General features: G+C 42.7%; 1 protein-coding gene across 1 annotated transcript in view; it reads right to left on the minus strand.

Moving 5' to 3' along the window:
• Positions 1 to 13679, minus strand: part of LOC144485604 (uncharacterized) — a 158567-nt gene that overhangs the window by 105175 nt on the left and 39713 nt on the right. The window lies entirely within an intron of this gene.

Below are 13679 nucleotides of genomic sequence, written 5' to 3' on the forward strand. Positions count from 1 at the left end.
AAATATTGTGTGTTATAATTCGGGTCAAGAACATTAACGTTCAGTGAGAAATCCAAACACCCATCACAAGATTCCAGGTTTTTAAACAAAATCAAACTTTACTGAATATAAACAGAATATTAAAAACCAGCTCGATGAATTATATTTTGTAAAGATTTATTCTGTAAACTCAGTTCTGACTCAAAACATGAACTCTGTTTTCACTCTCTACAGATGCTGCCAGACCTGCTGAGGTTTTGCAGCATTTTTCCTTTTTTGTACTTTTTAAACCCTTACTCCTCGACAAGAATGCCCTTATACTTAATATCTTGAATGTACATTCACTTCTGTTCCTGGGACAAATCCCAAAGGTATGTCAAAGCTCCCAGAATTCACTTTAATTCTCCTCAGTATTCCAGCTATTCTCCAGGCTCCAAGATTTCATGAGGATCCTTCTATTAGCTTTCGGCTAAACAACTCTCCAACTTTCCTTTGAGATTTCAAAATTGACTCAAAACATGGACTCCTCAATCCAAGCATGGGCTTCACTGCCTTCTTGCTGGGGGATTTAAACATTGGGAACACCCATGGTTCCTAATGACCTCCTCGGCTTCTGGTCTCACAGCTGGTTCACAGCTCCCGCTCCCACAGCTGGTTCACAGCTCCCGCTCCCACAGCTGGTTCACAGCTCCCGCTCCCACAGCTGGTTCACAGCTCCCGCTCCCACAGCTGGTTCACAGCTCCCGCTCCCACAGCTGGTTCACAGCTCCCGCTCCCACAGCTGGTTCACAGCTCCCGCTCCCACAGCTGGTTCACAGCTCCTGGTCCCACAGCTGGTTCACAGCTCCCGGTCCCACAGCTGGTTCACAGCTCCCACTCCCACAGCTGGTTCACAGCTCTCGGTTCCACAGCTGGTTCACAGCTCCTGGTCCCACAGCTGGTTCACAGCTCCCACTCCCACAGCTGGTTCACAGCTCCCACTCCCACAGCTGGTTCACAGCTCCCACTCCCACAGCTGGTTCACAGCTCCCGCTCCCACAGCTGGTTCACAGCTCCCGCTCCCACAGCTGGTTCACAGCTCCTGGTCCCACAGCTGGTTCACAGCTCCCGGTCCCACAGCTGGTTCACAGCTCCCACTCCCACAGCTGGTTCACAGCTCTCGGTTCCACAGCTGGTTCACAGCTCCTGGTCCCACGGCTGGTTCACAGCTCCCACTCCCACAGCTGGTTCACAGCTCCCACTCCCACAGCTGGTTCACAGCTCCCACTCCCACAGCTGGTTCACAGCTCCCGGTCCCACAGCTGGTTCACAGCTCCTGGTCCCACAGCTGGTTCACAGCTCCCACTCCCACAGCTGTCCAAAAGATGTTTAAATTAATTAGCTTTTAGTTTCAGAACCAAACCTTTTTTCTTGAGGTCTGCGTGAATTCCCCTCTCGAACAAAGACAGGAAAAAAATTGTCAGACCCAATGTCTCCAGCTAAAAGAGCCCAGCTGCCGTGTTACACTTGTTCTTACCCTTCTCGCTTTGACTTCTCAAACCAACATGGGCCACACCTTGTGACTGCAAATTCCCTCAGGGTGTTTTTATCAGATTCTCAACCCAGGTTTTCCAGTTGTTACATTTTTTTAAAAATCCGAAATTAATATTTCTGAAACACATGAATTATTAAACTAGATCTTCACAACATATTCCCTGGAAGAAATGGAAATGTATCACTCTATAATATCCCAATTAGAATATTACAATGTAAAACATACTGTATATCTTAACAACAGCCATGATCTTATTGAATGGCGGAGCAGGCTCGAAGGGCCAAATGGCCAACTCCTGTTCCTAAGTCCACTGTTTTCCTCTGTTGATCTATCTTATAACCTGCAATAGACATAATAATCCCTCCATTGTCCACTTCACATTCACAAGTCCAGCTTGGTAACAGCACACTGCTGGGTTCCATGTCCAGGAATTCAGTCCACTGAAGATGGAAAATATTATTGGTTTCAGTGTTTTCTGAAAGTTTTCTTCTTTCAATAATTATAGTAATTTTTAATAATTATAGTTTCTTCTGCAAGAGGACAGTCCTCATTGCTGTTCAGTTGTGGATTTTCAATTCTGAAAACAGTCTGTTCAGAGTTCACGTTTTGAAATTTATTTTCTTCCATGTTTGTAGTTCCTCCATTGTTTAAATCCAGAGAGAATATTCCAGTCAATTCCACATTGAAATGACTTCTTCTTGCTCTGTTGTAGCTGCAGCTTCATTTTTAATTTCATTTCCCAGAATCAAACATTCTGGATTCTCTTTTGGAGAGAGCAAGTTCAAAATGGCTTCTTTCTGTTCCTTCATTGGACAAAATCTTCTTTAGCCACTTTAAGAATGTTGTTAAAATGCTTTTTATGTTAAGCAAAAAGGTCTGATATTCTTGTTTGGAGCATTTTGGATCTTGGGTTTCAGAAATCGGGGAATTGAGAACAAAAGCAGGGAAGTTATTCTGATAGTTTCTAAAGCTCTGGTGAGGCCACAACAGAATACTGAGCCTAGTTCTGGTCACCACACTTTAGGATGGACTGAGGCCTGTTCTATAGGCCGCATGTGAGTTGTCGTCTCTTTATTACCCTGATCCAGGTTTAATTTTAATCTTGCTTCCTCGGATGAACCAGTCCTGGTTCGATTGTGGGATGGGGGGGCTGGAGTTTGAAACCCTGGGGTTAAAATATCCCGGCTTTGCAATTAGTTACAAACACATTAACCCTTAGGTGGGTGGCAAAGAGTAAATTTAATGTCTGTAATATGAAACTGTCTCAATTTGTTTTAAATCCAAGGTAACAGGGATGGGTGACAGACCGCTGCTCCTAATTGTTGAATAAAATTCACAGAGGCCTTTACAATTCAGTTTTCAGAAGTTCAGAATTTCATTTCGTCCTCTCTGCAGCTTTTCCCCCATTCTGTCTATTTCCTCTCTGCTTTCTCTCTCTCCATCCCTTTCCTTCCTCTATCTGTCTCTTTTTTTTATTCCCTCTCTCTCTCCCTCTTTTTCCCAGGAAATATTTTGTTGGACAATCTCTCAGTAAAATCTGAGAAGGGGGAATCCTGGGGCTCTTGTGCTATTTAATTTAAATATTTTCTGGTATTTTAATATATTTCTCTCTCTTTTAGCCAAGAACTAATATATAGATTTTACTGAGAGATTGTGTAACTGAGAAAGGGGAATCCTGGGCTCTTGTGTATTAAATTTAAACATTTTCTTGTATTTAAATTAATTATATTCAATCTCTTCCCAAGGAATTAATATTTAGTTGGACAATCTCTCAGTGAAATCTTAGAAGGAGGAATCCTGGGCTCTTGTGCTACTTAATTTAAACATTTTCTTGTATTTTAATTAATTATTTTCTCTGTTCCCCAGGGATTTGAATTTTGAAGACTGCAATGTGACTCGAAATCCTTGGACAAGGGGCTTTTCTCCAGAGGAGGATGGATGGACTGAGGCCTGTTCTATAGGCTGCAAGTGAGTTGTTGTCTCTTTATTATCCTGATCCAGGTTTAATTTTAATCTCGCTTTCTTGGACGAACCAGTTCTGGTTCGATTGTGGGATGGGGTGGGGTGGAGTTTAAAACCCTGGGGTTAAAATATCCCGGCTTTGCAATGAGTCACAAACAGGTTAACCCTTTGCTGGGTGGCAAAGAGTAAATTAAATATCTGTAATATGAAGCTGTCTAAAAGTTTGATGCAAATCCAAAATAACAGGGGTGGGAGAGAGTGATTTACCCGAATGTTAAATAAGATTCACAGAGGACATTACAATTCAATTTTCTGAAGTTCAGCCTTTACATTTATCTTCCCCTCTACAGCTTTCTTCCCCATTCTATTTCTCTCTGCTTTTCTCTCTGTCTCTCTCTCTCCAGTATTTTTCCCCTATCTTCAGCTTTCTCTCCCTTCCTGTTTCTTTCCAATCATCTCTCCCTCTCGAGCATTCTTCCATATCTGTCCATCACTCACCAGAATGTCTCTCTCTCTCGAGCGTTCTTCCATATCTGTCCATCACTCTCCAGAATGTCTCTCTCTCTCTCGAGCATTCTTCCATATCTGTCCATCACTCTCCAGAATGTCTCTCTCTCTCTCTGGCTCCATCTTCCTTTGTGTCTCTTTAAACCTTTAATCAACAAAAACTGTGTTATTGTAAACAGGGAGACAGGAATATGGCATCGCTCATTTCAATGCAGAGTACATGAGAGAGAGGGAAAGAAACAGCTATGGACAGAGACAACGCGTGAGAAAGAGAGGGGACAGGGACAAGGATCTAGACAGGAACATCCATCTTTACACTGAGTAAGAGAGACAGGAGCAGAGGGAGAAAAGAGAGGGAGATAGTGAAAGGGAGATGGAGGGAGTTGTAGAAATCAATCCTGGGAGGGCGATTTTAAAAAGTGTCCCGAAGGAATCAGCAGCCCCTTCCCAAACTGAAAGAGGGAGATGAGCAGCTCCTGGAGTCTGAGAGGGAGACAGGGATGGACTGGGGGGTTGTGGATATTTGAATTCAGTTTTAGGAGATTCTGTTCGTAGATTTCTCTCTCTCTGTTCATGCCATTCTGATGTTTCTGAGAGATTGTGTAACTGAGAAGGGGGAATCCTGCGTTTCGGTGAGATTTAATTTAAATGGTTTCTTGTATTTAATTAATTTTCTCTCTCTTTTCCCCAAGAATTCATATCTAGTTAGACAATCTCTCAGTAAAATCTGAGAAGGGGAATCCTGGGCTCTTGCGCTATTTAATTTAAATATTTTCTGGTACTTTAATTATTTTCTCTCCCTTTTCCCCAAGAATTAATATTTAGATTTTACTGAGAGATTGTGTAACTGAGAAGGGGGAATCCTGGCCTCTTGTGCTATTTAATTTACACATTTTCTTGTATTTTAATTAATTATTTTCTCTCTCTCTTCTCCCCAGGAATTTGAATTTTGAAGACTGCAACGGGACTCAGAATCCTTGGACAAGGGGCTTTTCTCCAGAGGAGGATGGATGGACTGAAGCCTGTTCTATAGGCCGCATGTGAGTTGTCGTCTCTTTATTACCCTGATCCAGGTTTAATTTTAATCTCGCTTCCTCGAATGAACCAGTTCTGGTTCGATTGTGGGATGTGTGGGGGGCTGGAGTTTGAAACCCTGGGGTTAAAATATCCCGGCTTTGCAATTAGTCACAAACAGGTTAACCCTTTGGTGGGTGGCAGAGTAAATTATGTATGAAACTGTCTATAAGTTTGCTTTAAATCTAAAATAACAGGGGTCGGAGACAGAGCAATGAACCTAATTGTTGAATAAAATTCACAGAGCCCTTTACAATTCAGTTTACAGATGTTCAGATTTTCATTTCATCCTCTCCACAGCTTTTCCCCCATTCTGTCTATTTCTCTCTGCTTTTCTCTCCATTTCCTTCCTCTATCTACCTCTCTTTATTCTCTCTCTCCCTCTTTTTCCCAGGAATTAATATTTAGTTGGACAATCTCTCAGTAAAACCTGGAAAGGGGCAATCCTGGGATTTTGTGCTGTGTAATTTTCATTCTGGGTGTCCCGGGGGGTTTGATTTCACTGTCTCAGCCCCTCTCTGCCTCTCTCTTTCTCTCTGTATAAACTTTTTCCAAATTACAAAACACTCAACACAGCTGACTGCACCTTGTGGGATCTTGCTGGGGATTTTGTTTTTAAAAGGGTGTTTTCTCAGAGGCAGTTTAAACCTTTCAGGGGACTGTGGGGAAGTCTCCAGACTTGGGACAACACACACACAGGGTTGGGGGCTGGGGGTGGCGGGCGGGGAGGTGGGCAGTCAGGTATACTGGTATTCTGGGAGACTGATATTCCCAACAAGGGCCAGAGGTCTCAGTGCTGAAACATATTAAACTGTTCAAACAGAGGCAGGCAGAAAGCCATGAGGCTTCAGAGCTCCCTGTAGATGCAAAGGTAACTCCCATTGCCAAAAAGTAGCCACATGTGAAGTGGAAACACCTTCCCTCAGCTTGTTACACACTGACCTTTCCACAACCCCAACATGTTTACAAACACTCGCTGCAGTTTCTGCAAACTTTGTATCAAACTGCCTCCCATTCTGCTCAATACTGACCCCCTCTCAACCTGGCACTGAACTAGTGTCTGAATTGAGACAGAGACACACAGACAGAGTTTTTAAAGTTGAAAGTTTTGAAGTTTATATATTAGTGTCACAAGTAAGGCTTACATTAACACTGCAATGAAGTTAGTGAGAAAGACAGAGATAGAGGGAGCATCCAGAGTGGGTTCAGTAACACATTTATTTATCAGATATCTCTCTCTGTGACTCTTTAGCGATGAGATATTCAGCCAGGATGGTTTCACTGACCCTCTTCAGCAGGCAGATATTCCCAAATCCAGCCTAGGTCTCAGACACACACACACACCACTCACACACCTCTGCTCTGTCCAAGGGAATATTTTAATCCAGGAATTTCTATTTTATATTTACAGGGTGAGGGGGGGAGAAACTCAACTCAAAAATCCTGCAGTGTCTCCAAGCTGCTTTTAAATTTCAATTCAAACCCTGGGCCACGTGGGAAGCTGCAGAGATTGGGAAACTTACCAAACCCAGTTTGTGTGTGTGAGTGTCTGCAGCTTTTGTGTCTTTGAACTTGCGAGGGTGCCAGGGAGAGAATGTCACTGTCTTCACCTCTCTCTCTCTGCCTCTCTGTATTAAAAAAATCACCAAATTAAACCACACTCAATAATGCGACCATACACAATTAATTATCAAATATCTGTCTCTCTCGCTTTATCTCTGTCTCTCCCCGTCTCTCTCTCTCCCTGTTCTCTCTCTCCCTGTCTCTTCTCGAGCAGAAACAGATGGAGACAGAGAGGCAGGGAGAGAGAAGAAGGAGCTTAAGGCTCGGAAATCTTGTGGCTTTTGCTACCAAATAAACCTGTTGGACTTTAACCTGGTGTCGTTAAACTTCTTACTGTGTTTACCCCAGTCCAACGCCGGCATCTCCACATCACGACAATCAACCTAACCCACACATCTTTGAAAAGGAAAGCGGATCACCAGGAGGAAACCCACGCAGACAGGGGGAGAACGTGAAAACTCCGCATATACAGTAACCCGAGAAATTGAACCTTAGTCACTGGCGCTGTGAGGCATCAGTTCTAACAACTGTCCCAACGTGTCCTCCTTTCTACTACATTCAATTTTACTGCAGCTCGCTGCGTTCAAAGGGCAGTGTTAGTATCAACCTGTGATTAAATCACGTTGTGGTAATTCTGCTGAACAACATGAATTTATCACCGTTAATGGACCGTGGGTTCCAGCCCCATGTTGAGCGCGATTGTTTTTAAACTTTGCTGCATTTCTGGCTGAACTCCAGCTCGCCATTCCACCAGCAGTCTCACCATTGAAACTGAGTCCTTCTCCATCCCGCGCTGTTAATCTCACCGTTACTGGTTTCTGAGTGAAAACTGCCTCCATTTCACTGGAACAAAGATTTTGCAGCTGGCAACATGTTTGGGATTTTAAATCAGCAAAGACTTGATGTTTCCGATAAAATCAGGCCTTGGAAGTTGGCTAAAAAAAAGTTTAAGTTATAATGAAGGGGAATGAAGGATCTTGTGTCTTATTTTAATCAAGGAGTTGTGAGCTTAGACCATAAGACACAGGAGCAGAAATAGGCCACCAGACCCATCGAGTCTTCTCCACTATTCAATCATGGCTGATATTTTTCTCATCCCCATTCTCCTGCCTTTTCCCCATAACCCCTGATCCCCTTATTAATCAAGAACCTATCTATCTCTGTCTTACAGACACTCAATGAACTGACCTTCACAGCCTTCTGCGGCAAAGAGTTCCAAAGATTCACCACTCTCTGGCTGAAGAAACTCCTCCTCATCTCTGTTTTAAAGGATCATCCCTTTAGCCTGAGGTTGTGCCCTCTAGTTCTAGTTTTTTCCTACTAAGTTTCAATAAGATCTCCCCTCATCCTTCTAAACTCCAATGAGTGCAGGCCCGGAGTCCTCAACCATTCTTCATATGACAACAAGCTCTTCATTCCAGAGATCATTCTTGTGAAGCTCCTCCAGATCCTTTCCAAGACCAGCATACCCTTCCTTAGATGTGAGGCTCAAAACTGCTCACAATACTCCAAATGGGGTCTGACCAGAGCCTTATACAGCCTCAGAAGTACATTGCTGCTCTTGTATTCTAACCCTCTTGACATGAATGCTAACATTGCATCTGCCTTCCAAACTGCCAACTAAACCTGCACGTTAACTTTAAGAGAATCTTGAACAATGACTCCCAAGTCCCTTTGTGCTTCTGATTTCCGAAGCATTTCCCTATTTAGAAAATAGTCTATACCTCCATTCCTCCTACCCAAGTGCATAATCTCACACTTTTCCACATTGTATTCCAGCTGCCACTTTGCCCACTCTCCTAGCCCATCAAAGTCCTTCTGCAGCCCCCCTGCTCCCTCAATACTACCTGTCCCTCTACATATCTTTGTATCATCTGCAAACTTAGCAACAGTGCCTTCAGTTCCATCTTCCAAATCATTAACGTATATTGTGAAACGTTTGTGGTGCTCTGTCGCTTTACGAAGCTATAGCTGCGAGAGAGAATGCTGAGGATTCATTGTTTGAAATTTACGAGCTGTGAGAACCTGTGTGTTTTGTTTGTTTTATGTGGATATTTGTAGATGTGTTTTATCATTGTTTTGGGCTACATTTGTTAAGGTTTATCTTTCTGGTGAATTAACTTTATCTTGAGTCTTTAATTAAAGGCATTTTTGGAAGTTTAGAAACAGAACCACAAGAACGCTTAAGGAATTAATTTCAGTTATTGTTGTAAAGCACATGCTAAGTTTCTCTGTTTGTGTATGGATGATATTTGTGGGTTGAACGCTTCAAGCTTTCAGGTTTTCTGTCTGTGATCTAAACTTGTGGGAATTTTAATCCGGATTCAAACTCACACATGTGAGTATGAGAGAATTTTAATTGTAATGGTTATTTAAAATTTGGGACATGTGAAATAATTCTGACCATTCCTGTGTTCATTGAATCATAGAATCCCTCCAGTACAGAAGGGACCATTTGGACCATCGAGTCTGCACCATCTCTCTAACAGAGCACCTTACCCAGGCCCTCTCCCCTGCCCTGTCCCTGTAATCTCACACATTTACCATGGCTAACCTATCTAACCCACACAGCTTGGGATACTAAGAAGGAATTCAACATTGCAAATCCACCGAACCTGGGCATTTTTGGTCTGTGGGTGGAAACTGGAGCACCCGGAGGAAGCCCACGCAGACACAGGGAGAACATGCAAACTCCACACAGACACTCACCCAAGGCTGGAATTAAATGCCTGGCGCTGTGAGGTAGCAATGCTAACCACTGTGCCACCATGTCACCCTATAGTTGAGGCCAAAACATTGTCTGATTTCAAGGAGATATGAGATATAGCTCTTGGGGCTAAAGGGATATGGGAGGCGGGGGTGGCGGGGAGGGGGGAGGGAAATTAGGAAATTGAATTCGATGATCAGCCATGATGAAGATGAATGGTGGAGCAGGCTCAAAGGGCCGAATGGCCTACTCCTGCTTCTAGTTTCTATGTTTCTCCCCACTGGGCCAGCATTCCACCCAGTGGCACAGTGGTTCGCACTGCTGCCTCAAAAAAGCAAATACAACAATGGCTTTGTCATCTGTGACAATGTGACTGACAGATTGACAACGGAATCAAGGGCATCAGGAGCAAAAGATACCCTGGGAGGTGGAGAAGAATGTGACGGAGATTACGAGCGGGTCCTTGATAGGTTTTCTAAAGAGATTCAGAAAGGAAATAGCGAGTTGGAAAAAGTCCAGAATAAATTAATTTCCAGTTACATTGGAAACCTGTTGCCTCACAGCTGAGTACAAAATATAAAGAGTTGAGGGAACTGGTGGATAAGCTGCAGAATGGAGCTGATTGCTGGCAGGAGAGCACGTCTGACCTGGACAATCAGTTACATTGGGAACAGGGGGCAGATGATAGGGTGAGTGGAGCTCAGAAAAATCTACTGCTGTTCGACCAAACTCTGGAACAAGATATTGATTTACAGTCAGAAAATATCAGATCAAGTGAAGAGTTAGAAAATGCCGTGGGGACTTTGAGAAAGGTAATTCAGCCACAAAGTGACACCTCCCCTGAAGCAGACCACTCCCAATGTTTAGCTAACATCAAACAACCTGAGACACAAATCAGTCACCAGTGAGCAGATGTAGTTGTTTTCTCCAAACAAAGAATCACTGAAAGCACTCCTCCCTCTCCTCTGCCTCTCCTGTGTGATAAGGGAATGCAGGTGTGTGAGGTTAGCCATGACCTCTGCACCGTCATGATCCACAACGCTTACTCAAAGTTGGTTTGCTCACTTGAAGGAATACCATACATTTGAGTCATAATTGTTGAAGCAGGGTGTTGTTTGAAAGCATCACAGATTCGAAGAATTAGTTTGGAAAGGGAATAAAAATTAATTTAATTTGAACAGCCGTGAGTTTCTGTTTGAAATAAATTCAGACTGTACTAAAATGTGAAAGGAATGTATTTGGGTTTGAAATTAAGTTGTTCAAGGTTAGAATTGTGAAGGCCAATTTGCTCCCAAAACACAAAGATAAGGCTGCAGTTTGGCAGCAAACCAGTTCCAACTTTCCAAAACATTTGAGTTAAAATTGTTGAGATTCGGTTAACAACATATTTCACAAAGTATTTCTTTCAACTTTGATTAAGTGGAAAATATTGAAAATTGAAATTGGTGTTCAAAAAAGGATAGATAAAAGAGATGAAATTTGAACAAAATTGAAGAAAATAACATGAGAGAAGTTTTTTAAATTATATAAATTGACACAATTGCCAAGTTTCCTCTGCCCACTCCCCGCCTCTCTCGGTTCCACAGAGAAGTTAACCCTTTCAGCAGACAGCTGATTTTTATAAATCTCCACACAGCCTTTGTTTTTTAATGTAACCTGTGATTGGACATATTTACTCACTGGGATCTTGGCCAGAGCCAGATGGATTGTTTGTGTTTTTTAAACAGGTGATGATGGTTTCCAGCTCTGAGTGAAGTCAACAGTTTTGAGAATTAAAGCAGAGAATAAAAGACTTTACTTTTCAGAAAGCCAACAAGCCTGCTTTTGAGATTGGAATTGATAAATATCTGACATGAGTTGCTATTTCAAGCATTTAAAATGGAAATTACCTGGTGTTTAAGGGAAAGAACAAAGTTGATAATGCCTGGAATCAAACAGAAATGTTTGGTTTCTGTTAAAAGATATTATGAGAATATTTAATGATTTATTTAACTCTAAAGATTCTCGAGAACTCCTGAAAGTGTAGTTTAAAGGAATCCATACATTTGGGTGTTTATGAAGATTTGAGTGAAAGGGAAGTCTCGATGAGATGAATGAGGTGACAGTTTTCTCTTGGAGATACTTGTTTCTTTGTCTATGAATTATTTGAGAGAACTGAATTTGATAATCTGGCCTCCATCTGAGACATTGGGACTGTACAGGAGGAAACAAGCAAAGACATACACCTGACTTTGGATTTTCTTCTGAAGATTCTGACAGAATTATTGAATGGTGCATCCTTTGTAAGACAGTGGCATCCAGGATGATGAAACTATTTGGTAAAATGCACAGCACAATCCCAAAAGACCTGATGGACCTTCCACAAATGCAAAACAATGATTTGTGGGAGAGGGCAGAGAGATGCCAACAAGCAGGACAAAAGAACACACTCTGGTTTAAAAGAAAATGAGTGACAACATTTAACAGGGAGGGAAATGAGTGAAGATGGCTTATGAAGGTGAGATTCCAACAGAGAATTAAAGAAGGAATTGGAACACCGATGTGAGATTGCAGAAGTGGTTTGTAAATTGGGAATTAACTAACATCCGAGAGTACACGGTGCAGCTGCACTGAAAAATGAAGGGCAGTCCAGTGTCACAGTGGTTAGCACTACTCCCTTACAGCGCCAAGGACCCGGATTCAATTCCAGCCTCGGATGACTGCCTGGATAGAGTTTGCACATTCTCCTTGTGTCTGTGTGGGTTTCCGTTAGGTGCTCCGGTTTCTTGCCTTCATCCAAAGATGTGCGGGTTAGGTTGATTGGCCATAGTAAATTGTGCCTTATTGCCAGCTGGACTAGCAGAGTAAATAAGTGGGGTTATGGGGATATGGCCTGGATGGGATTGTGGTCTGTGCAGACTCGATGGGCCACCTTCTGCGTTGTCATGATTCTATGATTAAATGGGACTTTCTCAGCTACTTGACTAAATGACATGAAATGGTTAATATGGTCTGAAGAGTAAGAAATCACTTTGAAATGATAAAGGCACTGACACATACTCCATACTGAAACTGACTGTAAGAACAAATTAAATGGAATTTTTGATTAGGTCAAATGAAGGGGAGGGAGAAATAATACATAATCAGAATTAATTACAAGATGGATACAGGTGAAGGGACAGCTTGAGAATTTTTTTAAGTCTATGCAATTTGTATAGGAATTATGTGTTATGACTGCTTTTATATCCAATTATACCGCTTCAATTATATCTAAAAATTAGTTATGAGAAGAAGATTGTAAAGGGAAAGGAAGTTGGCTACCTTGGACAAGGCCAATGAACAAAAGGGGGGAAATGTCAGAGTGAATTAGGGTAACAGAGTGAGTGGAGGGTAACAAAGTTTGCAGACGACACAAAGATAAGTGGAAAAGTGAATCGTGTGGAGGGCGTAGAAGGTCTGCAGAGAGATTTGGACAGGCTGAGTGAGTGGGCGAGGATCTGGCAGATGGAGTATAACGTTAACAAATGCGAGCTTATTCACTTTGGAAGAAATAATAGCAAATTGGATTATTATCTAAATGGAAAGAAATTACAACATGCTGCTGTGCAGAGGGACCTGGGGGTCCTTGTGAATGAGACGCAAAAACCCAATCTGCAGGTGCAACAGGTGATCAAGAAGGCAAATGGGATGTTGGCCTATATCGCAAGGGGGATAGAATATAAAAACAGAGATGTCTTGCTGCATCTGTACAGGGCATTGGTGAGGCCGCAGCTGGAATACTGTGTGCAGTATTGGTCCCCTTATTTGCGGAAGGATATTTTGGCCTTGGAGGGAGTGCAGAGAAGGTTCACCAGGTTGATACCGGAGATGAGGGGTGTTGATTATCAGGAGAGACCGAGCAGATTGGGTTTGTACTCGTTGGAATTTAGAAGGCTGAGGGGGGATCTTATAGAGACCTATAAGATAATGAAGGGGCTGGATAGGGTAGAGGTGGAGAGATTCTTTCCACTTAGAAAGGAAACTGGAACTAGAGGGCACAGCCTCAAAATAAAGGGGGGTCGGTTTAGGACAGAGTTGAGGAGGAACTTCTTCTCTCAGAGGGTGGTGAATCTCTGGAATTCTCTGCCCATTGAAGTGGTGGAGGCTACCTTGTTGAATATGTTTAAATCACGGATAGATGGATTCCTGATCGGTAAGGGAATTAGGGGTTATGGGGATCAGGCGGGTAAGTGGAACTGATCCACTTCAGATCAGCCATGATCTTATTGAATGGCGGGGCAGGCTCGAGGGGCTAGATGGCCTACTCCTCCTCCTATTTCTTATGTTCTTATGATTTAGTAAAAGGGGTGATAGATGTAACACCCCTGCATTAGA

This window comes from Mustelus asterias, unplaced genomic scaffold (assembly GCF_964213995.1).
Source record: "Mustelus asterias unplaced genomic scaffold, sMusAst1.hap1.1 HAP1_SCAFFOLD_201, whole genome shotgun sequence".
In the NCBI taxonomy this organism is placed as follows: Eukaryota; Metazoa; Chordata; class Chondrichthyes; order Carcharhiniformes; family Triakidae; genus Mustelus; species Mustelus asterias.